Source organism: Meriones unguiculatus, chromosome 4 (genome assembly GCF_030254825.1).
Source record: "Meriones unguiculatus strain TT.TT164.6M chromosome 4, Bangor_MerUng_6.1, whole genome shotgun sequence".
NCBI lineage: Eukaryota > Metazoa > Chordata > Mammalia > Rodentia > Muridae > Meriones > Meriones unguiculatus.
This window is the reverse complement of record NC_083352.1, coordinates 135,217,498-135,228,495: the sequence shown is the minus strand read 5'-3', so window position 1 is coordinate 135,228,495 and position 10,998 is coordinate 135,217,498. Positions and strand designations below refer to the sequence as shown.

General features: G+C 43.6%; 1 protein-coding gene across 3 annotated transcripts in view; it reads right to left on the bottom strand.

Annotated features, from left to right (window-relative positions):
• Window positions 1-10,998, bottom strand: part of Kif16b (kinesin family member 16B) — a 284,103-nt gene that overhangs the window by 62,574 nt on the left and 210,531 nt on the right. The gene's annotated exons all lie outside the window — the stretch shown is intronic.

Below are 10,998 nucleotides of genomic sequence, written 5' to 3'. Positions count from 1 at the left end.
ATCTCTTCAGGCAACTGCTGCAAAAAGAACTAGCCAAGAGTATTAACTCAGGCCAACACCCCAGTAAGCACAGAAATATCCTGTATTGAACACAGTTGCTACCCCATTTCTCTTCATTCACATCTACCTCCAGCACCACCATATCTGTCAAAAAGGACCAAAAGAGCAATGTGTTATGATTTCCAGTGGGCACAAATGCCTGAAGATGCTGAAGCTGCTGGCCATGGCCACTGCAGCCTCCTGCTGGGCTCCTCTTTAGAGGATCACCCACCCTGGAGGTTGGATCAGTTTTCCTGACCCCACAGACCAGCACCTCAGAATTTCTGGATCCCTCAGCCTAATAGTGAAACCCATCGGAATCCCTCCCTATATCACGAAGACCAACCATGCTGTCCTTTCTGTTTATAGCTAGAATGAAACACAGGCTATTTCAGCATGGCACCATCACTCCACTTTGGGAATCTTTTCTGCGATGAGCATCTTAAATATTCTGGTTTTTCAGTCTCCAACAACCCCTGCCCCCTTTTTCTTTTGATCTTCTAGAATGACTGAAGTCACTCAATAATAATTCCCACAGCATCCTTCTAGTGTCTCTTAAAATGATACAGCTGATAGTCCAGAGGCTTCAGGACCCCCTTCTGCCACTCTTACTCTTGATTCGCCCCTAAAGTGAACCTCAGACTCTACTATATTCTGTCATCAATACGTCACTTGTGTCTGTCAGAAGCCAGTGTTCCTACTGCCTACAGCACCTTTCCTATCCCTTCATTCATCAGATCCACCCATCCCTCTCAAAGGAATAACAATTCAACTCCACCATGACATTTTCCTGACTACTTTCCACCAGCCTCCTATTTCTGTTGTTCTATTTCTGTGCATGTTTCTTTCCCACACTTCTGCTGCTGTGTGAATCCTTTTTATCTTTTCTGTACATCCATTTCTTAATGCAACCAGGGAGGATGTGTAAGTTTGTATACATTACAAAACCCACATATGTATTGGAAGTTTTGGTTTCTTTAAAAACTCAGTTATGTTATGTTTTTGTTTTAATCCCAAGTGTGGGATGTAGAGCTGCTTCTAGTTTATGTACAGCTGGTAAGAGCCTCCTGTGGCTTGGAAAGGGGCATGGTCTTTGCCATCTGGAGATAATTTAATTGAGAACTCTGAGAAGGTATAAATGCCAGAGCCAAGAGAGGCTCCAAGGAGACTTTGAGGGATGCTCCAAGAGAGAGAGGAACGCTTCGCAGGATGCTTTGAGAAGGAAGAAGGCTGCTGCTGCTTTGTTCTGCTGCTGCGTTTGCTATCTGGCGTTGCTGGTTTGCTGGACTGCTACATAGCCTGATGACTGAGATTGGTATTGCCCCAAAGAACCGGACAGCTGGAAGTAGCTAAAGAGAACTCCACCCAGTCCCCCCACCCTTCTTTCTCACCTACTGGTTGGGGGTTAGTGGAAGAGAGGTAGGGGCATTAAGAACTCAAATAAAACAGTTTAAAAACTAGCACCTGCACATAAGCATTTGTTAAGTAGTAAGTGAATTATGAAGATAATTATTTCCTCACTTAACACACAGAGGTTCTTTCCAATAAATTACATTTGGACTATATTTCCTAGCTCCTCCTCTCTCTGAAGGCAGTAGAATGACCTACATCTTTGTCCTTTTCTGAATTATCAACAAATCAACTGTGCAGTTTTTGGTAAGCAGGCTTTGGGGGAGATAAGGAAGAGGGCAAAGAATTATAGAGTAAAGCAAGAAACTGTCATTTGTCATATTTCAGTTACAAGAACACTGCACTGCTCTAATAAGGACATAAATTGGGGGTTGGGATAAAAGCAGGTGGGTATGAGGCCGGAAAGGACACAGGAAGAAGCCAAAGCATGGATTTAGGTGGATTTAGAATCCATCTCTAAATGGCCTTTGAAGGGTAGATTTAGTTAATTTTAAGATCCTTGCCCTTCACTATCGGCTTCGAAATAAAAGCCAAGGCAGCGGTAAGGGGCTGCATTCCTAGACTTGGTGAAGGGCAGCTGTTATTGCTAGAAAGGGATCCTAGCAAGCAGAGGAAAGGCCATGCTGTGCTGAGAACAGTGTCTGGGGTTTTAAAGTCATTTTCTTAGCATACACGGCAGCACTTCTCTGGCTCCCTCAAGGACAGTTAGGGTTATTTACTTATTTCTCTTTCTAGTGTGCCTAAAAAAGAGACAGTCTTTACAGCCTGGTCGCTATACAGGGAGAGGACAGTGTCACTGGGCATCTAAGAGTTCTGGAGGAAAAACAAACAAACAAACAAACAAACAAACCAATCAAGCTGCCATATGTCTCATTTCTGACTGCATAAGGAATTCCTGAACTAAGCAGGCTTAGCTCAGTTGAACAAGCTGGCAGTTGAGGCAGCTGCTGAAATCCCATCTCAAGACACTTGAGTAAAGAGGCTGGGCCTCAGACAGTGTTCTCCAAGACAGTGTTCTCTCAGATAATACGCAAGCAAAAAGGAGTCCAATTCTAATCCCAGTGCTGATAATATGGCGGGAAGTAGATGGAGCTTGGAGAATGGAGGTTCCTGAGTCAGAGTCCCAGGCAAATTTCCACCCTTCTGCTTTCATATTCTCCAGGAGGCAGGAAGTCCTTCTGCACACATGTTCTATGGACAAGTACAGAAAGTGCCCTAGACCCTTGAGCTTGGTTGAATCTATGTCATCATGAAAATGACTCAAGGATCTACATTATAGACAGCTACCAAGTGGTTCTAAAGCAAATGGGACTTTCTAGCGGGCACAAACCCAGTCTTCTTGAATAACCACGAATAACTGCTTCATGGTCCAATGTCAGCATCTTCAAAATAGGAGATAACACTGCATATTTTAGCATACTTGCTTTATATGGTAGATTCAAGGTAAACTTGATAAAATGTATAAAGTCCCTGGGATTCAAACTCAAGGTCATTCTGACAAAGTCTCTTCTAGGACTTGAGAAGTGCAGGTGACGAATGGGGAAATGATTCCACTTTAAAAGTACAGCAAATGGCAAAGGTGACAGCCCATGCATTATTTCTTTTAAATTAACTAGATATTGAGAGGCTCAGTGAGAATGTAAGCTACCAGCCATCACTGGAGGATGGAGAATGGAAGGCTATGCATGAACAGACTCTGCCCAACTTCAGCCTCATGACTTGACTAGCTGCATAATGTTAGCTGAATTCTTTCAGGCCTCAGCATTTCAGCTGTGACACAGACTCATGATAAACCCATGAAACAAGGAGAACAACACAGGTCAAGAGCACACTGCTCGGGCCTCAGACAGGGCTGCTCCTCACCCTGTCCTAAGTGAGATATCTTCCTCACGACCCCCCCTCCAAGCCTCAGGGATCGCTATAGAAGAGGAAAAAGATTATGAGAGCCAGAAGCGAAGGATGACTACAAGGAAACAGTGCTTTGCAGACACAACAGGACTGACGCTCACGGGAACTCACAGAGACTACCGCAGAACGTCCAAGACGCGCACAGCTTCGAGTTGGACAGGGTCCCAGCACTGACAAGCGAACACGGGGTCTCACCCTGAACCATAAGCTCTTTGCAATCAATGATACTTGCTGGTAAGGAGGAAATCTTTTTTTCTTTTTTTAATGGACTGTCATGGGTGTATCAGCTACACTGCAGGGCAGGCCCCATGCCAGGAATAATTTTTAATGTAGACTTTTTTTTCATTTTGCTTTGTTTTGATTTTTCCTTCTTATTAGTCTTTTGTTTTTCTTTCTTTGTTTGTTTGTTTTGAAAGAGAAACAGAACAAAAAATTCGGTATATAAGAAGTAGGGAGGCTTTAGGAAGAGTTGGAGGAGGGAAAAATTCAAGATCAAAAGGTATTGCCTGAAACAATTTTTAATTAAAAAAAGGAAAGAAAATGTCTGCTCCTAAAGAAAAGCCTCCTCTGATGTGTTGAAGGGTGAAGGCTTCCATGAGCAACAACTGCAGGCCACTGACTCTTAACAAACTAATTCTAGGAAGAGAGAAAATCCTTAAAGCTGTAAAATTAAGACATGGAAACGAACATGTTCTTAAAGCAAGCATTTGGTGAGACTGAAACCGAGGCTAGGTCCCCGGAGCCATCACATCTCTCCTGCTCTAGAGACTCAGCCTCTTGTCTTTCTAGCCATTCCCTGCATATTTACTTTGTGTGAACAAACACAGTGGTTCAAGTGGAGGCCACACAAAAGATGAGTTGATCTGTAACATCATGTGGAAAGGGAAAGCAATGCATTTTGTTTGCTTTTTTCCCCCTCTTATATACTTATTTATCTTTTCAGTATAAGGCAAAATTGTTAAAGGACAGAAACAGTACCTAAGGGCACACAGTCGGGGGGGGAGGGGAAGGGACTTCTGAAGACCTAAGTAACCTCCTTTGCTGCACGCTGTGCTCTGAGGCCACACACACTCTGCCCGTGCCTCTGGGGGGCATGAGCAGCACTCCATTTGTCTCAGCTCTGCTCATCCACACAGAGGCGAGTCTACCACTAACATCACAGGCCCAGCACAGCACTCGCTCTCAGCATTTATATTCTATCAAGTTGGGAGCAAGTGCTTCTAAAGGACTTATGTGTGCATGGCTTTTATAACAGACTAGAATGGCTCTCATTTTTGTTCTGCCAAACAGAAAGAGATTTCTCTGACTGTAAATGTAATTACCACAACTCCTAAACTGTGCATTTCCTGGGCATTTCTTCAGGATTCCTGTCAGGTCTGCCCACCGTCAAACCCTAGAGCTTTGTTAGAGCTTTAACAGGAATACCATTTTAGAAAGCATGCAAGACTTGGTCAGAATTCAAGACAAAAGTTTAAATGTGTGTGTGTGTGTGTGTGTGTGTGTGTGTGTAATAAAAGTAAATTCTGTAAGGAGATAAGAATTTAGAGACGCTGTTTATATCTCTGACAATACAAAACTGTGGTTTCAACTTTAAAAAGTACAAGAATTATTGGCATTTAGAAAGTGCATTAACACAAGAAGGGGAGCCAGTGTAACTTCCTGGGTTTAGATACCACGAGGCGCGTGGACCTGGGCCTTCCCGACAGCTGTATGGCCTTAGGCAGGCCATTTATGATTTGTTACTTCATGTAACAACAAGTACCCTCATTTTGGAACATTCTCTATTTGTACAAATGTCTGGCAAAATTCTTGGGTAAACTGAAGATTCTGGGATAGATGTTAGCTTCCTTTTTTTCATGAAGGGCTGTAAATTCAGTGGCATACAAGCAAGTCAGCAAGTCAGGAGAGGCCTGGGGGGGGGTGTTAAATGAAAACAGGAAGCATGGAGTTAACCTCATTGAGAACATTTGGCCACATGGGATGATGCTCACAGGAAGGGTTAAGCACAGGGAAGGAAAAAGCTGGACGCTCAGCAGATACATCAGAAGTGAGATTCAGGCATCTTACACCACAGGGGGAGAGCAGCTTTGCCACTGGTGGCAACTTCTCAGAAGTCATGCTTTCTCTTGGCCATGGCTCCCCACTGCTGCTTGTCATCTGGCAAGTCACCAATCAGGGGACACAACAAAACGAGGTAGGATTTTAGGGCAGCAGAAGGAGGCTGCTTCTATGGTTAACTTTAAAAAAAAAGCAGCAGCTGATGGGAGAGGGATAGACATGGTGTGTTTAAGCAGCTGTGTCACTGTGGCGTAAAAGCAGGAGAAAAAACTTCTCAAAAGGGCAAACGGGCATCTGTGTGCGAGTGGACGGAGTCTGTGTAACGCTGTGCAGTGAGAGGTTGCCCGAGATGTCAGAAAGCTCATCAAAGGAGATGAGAACGAGACGTCCAGCAGCAGGGCCCTGGGGACTGCCTGGTTCCTGAAACCATATGGGAGGGAGGGCAGGGGGCCTAGACATGCGCTTCTATATGAACAAGAGTCTACCTAAAGTGAAGCTAAGCTCCAGGTGCTGCAGCTAGCCCTGCACCAGGCCACTTGTGAGTCCATGCACCAGAAGGCAGAGCTTCTGGAGTGTGAGAGTCTACATCCTTGGACTTGGCTCAAGAGGCTCCACTCTTGCACTCTCTCCCTGAATTAAGGCAGCTGCACTATGAGGACCACCAAAGGGACCCGGTGTGTGCAAGTAGGGTTTGAAGGACCTGTGGGGTGCTATTCATAAAGGGCACTCAAGATTCTAACTTGAAAACACAACAGTGCAAAGGGATTTTAACTGCCCAGTGGTTCTGCCTTCACTATGCCACTTCCACAGTTGAGCTATCCCTACTACCTGACCATTGCCAGTCAGGGAGAGCCTGAACACTCAGCTTTGTCTAAGACCAATAAAGTCTAAGCAGCCTAAACTTTCAGAGACCAGAAATAGAAGGGATAATGACATAAGGGGGGAAAAAAACTGACCTAGTTGTGGCTTGGCAGAGAGTGGACCCTGGGCTGTGGATGGGGAGTAGGGAGAATGGACACTACTGCAAAGAGCCATTCCAGAAAGAAATAGAAACAGTCTTAAAAGATTACCTTTTTACAGGAACAGAAATGCAGGAAGCAACGATAAAACATAAACCAGCATTGGCTCGTTTCTTTATACTACTGTGTTGATATGTACATTAGAATACAAGGACTTGAAAATGTCATTATTTCTATGACAAATAAGAATGACGTGCTCTGTTAGCCTTAACCACAGATTTCCCTGGCTGGTTTTTTGTATCATGCTGAAATGTAATTTTAAAATTAAATTTCACTCACTCTGATCCTAGCTAACTGAAAATGGCAAGCATGATTCAAGGTAATTGATTTCCTGCATCAATCACTGAAAAGCTTTGAAAGAGTTCTGGAGTGACAGCTGTAGTCTAGGGAGTGGCCTTACTGAGGCAGCTGTGATTTAGGGCAAGTAGGGATCTTACAGACACATATCCCTGACCAGCAGGTGACACACTACTCAGAGAGGAGCCAGGCTGGCCCACATTTGGCCTCCTGCCTCTCTGTGAAACCTGGCAGCCAGAGATTGTCTATGCAGCTGAGGACCCAGTTTCAGGAGGATGCACTTTTAGGTCTCCTTGAAAGGGTAACTTCAATGAAATAGAACTAACACTTTGACTGGAGGTTCCTAGGCATATGTGCTCCAAAGATTAGTGAGGTGTGAGTGAGGAGTACATCGTGGAGAGGAAGACAACTCTGTACATTCTCAGGGAAGAACGGGAAAGCAAGCATCAACAAGAGAGAAAGGAATACACGAATCAACTATGTTCACACAGTGAGCTGCTTTCATCAAAAGAGCCCATCACTACCTCTTGGGATGAGGTTCCAAAGCAGACCGTGTCAAAGCAGCAAGACCCAGAAGGCCATGCGGCCCACAGAGCCCATCCCACAGCTTGTACTTTTGGCTTCATGTATGTGAAGCCTCCACAACGTGATCTGAAGTAGCTGAATGAGACCAAAACCCAGACATACCTACTCACTGGTTCTCAGAGCTTTCCCACAAAATAAGCTTGGTTTGGTCCTCCCAAATAAAGCAGGTACAAAATAGTTCTTTTGAATTAAGTCAATTCTAGTTTAATGAAAAGCTCTACTCTCATTTGAAAGCCCAATGCTGGAAATTCCTCAGGACACGTAGGAACTGCGAGAAGAAGCAACCGAGCATCCCATGACATTCATTATAGCCCAGCATGCTCTTCACTAGTTCGCTCTACAGCGATTCCAGTGGGAGGTGCCAACTCCTGCCCAACAAAGGATAGGCAGAAACTGACTGGAGGCTGAAAGGGAGAGGACAGCAAGAGGAGGATGCTAGGAGGCACGTCTTATGTGGCTCTAGTATTCACACTCCTACTCATATGCTGTTCTCACCACCTGCACAGGAGATGTCTATTTCTCACTTGAGAATTCAAGTTGAGACTTGCAGTGGATGGGCCTATTCATTCACACATCCTTAAAGTCCTTCAATGAAATGGCCAGTGACCAGCAGCAAGATGTGCTTTAAACTGGGCCCTACAGCAGAAGGATCAAGCCCCTGAGAGCTTGCCATGCCCACACCACCCAGTGGGCCTTAAATATCATTGGGGGACAGAGGTGGAAATAAAAACAAACTTTGAGAAAGAATCAGCAATGAATGTTCTACAGTATAAACTCATATTACTATAAAATATCTCTGCCACAAACAACAAATTTTCCTTATAAAAGCCTAAAGGGAATTTAGGCTTTCCTTATAAAGCCTAAGGGAATTTCCTTATAAAGCTAAAGGGAATTGCCTTTATCAAAATCAACTTAATAACCTTTACTTTCTTAAAGCCACTTGGCTCACCAAGATAATTTAATAATAGCACAAAATCAGACTATACTAGATAATATGGCATATACATGACATATTCAAATAACTCATAAAAGAAGCTGGGAACTTTGAGAACCTTTTAAATAACCACAAGACCTCCAATGTAAAGTTTTATAAAGAAAAACTTAAAATCATTTTTTCCAAACTTGGAACAGTATAATTTTATAGTCACCCACAGATTTATTAAGAGGCTCCCAATAAAGAAAGTCTTCAGAGATTTTAGCAACAAGTGTAAAGGAGCTGCAGTTGTGTTCCAATAGTGGCAACTGGAAGGTTTCTTTTCTGAGTTTCCATCATGTGTCCAGATGCTGTAGGGAACACCCAACAAAGAAGGAAACAGTCACAACCCCAGGCCTTATATGGAGAGGGCTGGCAGGAAGAGCCACTGAGCGGCTGCATGTGCAGACAAGCGTCCCACACACTCCCTAGCTTGCCTACTTTAGTAGTTAGTTCTAAACGAAAAATTCACACAACACTTAGGATGCACCAGATGCCAAAAGGGGCTATAGTGCAAGATCATCTACTCCTCACAGCATCCCTGCCAGGTGGATTTTATTGTCCCAGTAACTCAGACAACAGGGCCTGAGGTTATGAAGTCCCCAGACGCGTGGAACAGACAGGACGGTGATACCCAGGGCTACTCTGACAGCTGTCCCCTTGCCTTTAGCGTGCCTGTTTTTGCTTTGTTTGGAGAGGGGCAGCAGGATCATAAGATGCTTCTTTCCAGCACTAGGTCCTGATGCCTTTGCAAAAGTGTCCTCATCCAAGTACAGGTGACGGCATCAGAAGAAGGCAGAACTACTGCTGGCTTTAAGCACTGGCCTCGGAATGGAAAAAAAAGGAAGAAAGAAAGAGCACCCTCACAGGATTTGATTCATGTATTGATGTAAAGTACAGAAGATCTGGAGAAGGCCCTGTTTTCAGTTCCTCTAACTCTCTCTGGCAGTCACATCTTCACAGGTTTTGCAATGTCTAACTGATCTACTGTCTACTGTCTACTGTCTACTGATGAGTTTTATTGAAGTTAACCCAGTTATTCACAAAGTAATCTTCTTTACTCGGGTTTTGTACATGAAATCAATAAATAGCTAAACTCCATCAATTTGTTCATCACTAAAGTAAAGCACAGACATGGACCAACTAAACGCACTGTGTGTTTTCACTCCTGCAGCTCCTAGACTTGGTGAATTATAATCCCGAGCCAGGGAAAGCCACATCAGAATTCAAAATAAGAAAATAATACAAATAGCCTTAAAGTTATTCTTGTGTATGTCTAGGACATTACACATGTTAAAAAAGAGAACACTATATAGTTTCACAAACAATATGAAATGGTGGAAAAACTAAGGAGGATTTGAACAGGAATCGGGCATTATTGGTTCAGGGGTAGTGAAAAGCAATAGAACAAAGACATATTGTAGCACTTTAGAACAACACCGCAAAAGCCAATCAGTAAAGCTGAAAGCAACACTGTGCTGGCACCATACATTTCCAACCAAAACCTCAAATATATAAATCACGGCCCTTCTTTTCTTTTCTTTAAAGAAAAACTAGAAATAAGCACGTAAACACTTGACTGACAAGAAAAATATTTCCACTGTTTCTCTGGGAAGACTGAAAGGTCCATGTCCGATAGGAGCGACTTCCCAGAGCACAGGGCTCCCCTAAGGGAGGTGTCAAGGCCCCCCTCTCTCCTCTTTCCTGCCTGCTTTCTCCCTCAGGAGTTCCAGACTTACGGACTTTGCACAGCACTCCTGCCTCATCAGACACTCTGGGGACAGACAAGCTTCTCTGATATAATGACCTTTGGAGACACTGAGTGCTGTTTTCCCTCATTTTGCCAAGGACCAAATACTAAGTAGGTTATTAAGCAAACTGCAACAGAATCAGAATCTATGGAACTCAATGTCCAGAAACCCAGGTCAGTGTTTATATGAACCAATCTACCTTCAAGGCTACCCTTATGCACCCACACACCAATACTGCAGAGGACTTCATTACAGTAATATCCTTGCCCATCCTTGAATAAAGAAATGTGATTAATCGTTAATTCAGTGAGGAGGAAGGAATGGCAGCCAGCACCATTTAACTAAGTGTTATGAGGCAATGGAAATAAATTTACAAAACAAGATGAAGTCACTATTTTGAAAATCTCACCTCTTTCTTAAAAGTCATATAAGTGAAATACCTTAGAGAAGGTTTTAAAAAGCTTCCAATGGTGCGCGTGCACACAGCCTGTAGCAGTGATGAGAGCAACTGTCAGAGTTTATATTTTTATATACTGGCCACCTGACACAAGACTCTACACAAAATAATATTCCTATAACATAGCTATTATTACTGTTTTTATAGATGAGGAAAATGAGCCAAAGCCAGAGGGTGGGGTTTCAACTCTTCTATTCAGTCCTGGGATGTGTAAGTGTACATGTGTGCATCTGTGTGCATGCGCTTGCAAGCATGCACACATGCAATGAGGAAAAGTTGATTTTCTGGAGCTGAAGTGAGGAGTGTGTTGGGACCCTGGCTGGAATGACACCCTCTGCCACCAGCAGGTGCTGTCTTTCTGCCTTCTGATATGCTCCCATCTTTGCAGATCACTTCCCATCATGTGCCACAGCCTAGAGTTTCACAGATGGATTAAAGAAGTGAATGACCAATGTCTCATGAAATAACACCCTTAAGTAATCTCACATTCTTTTCCCAAAG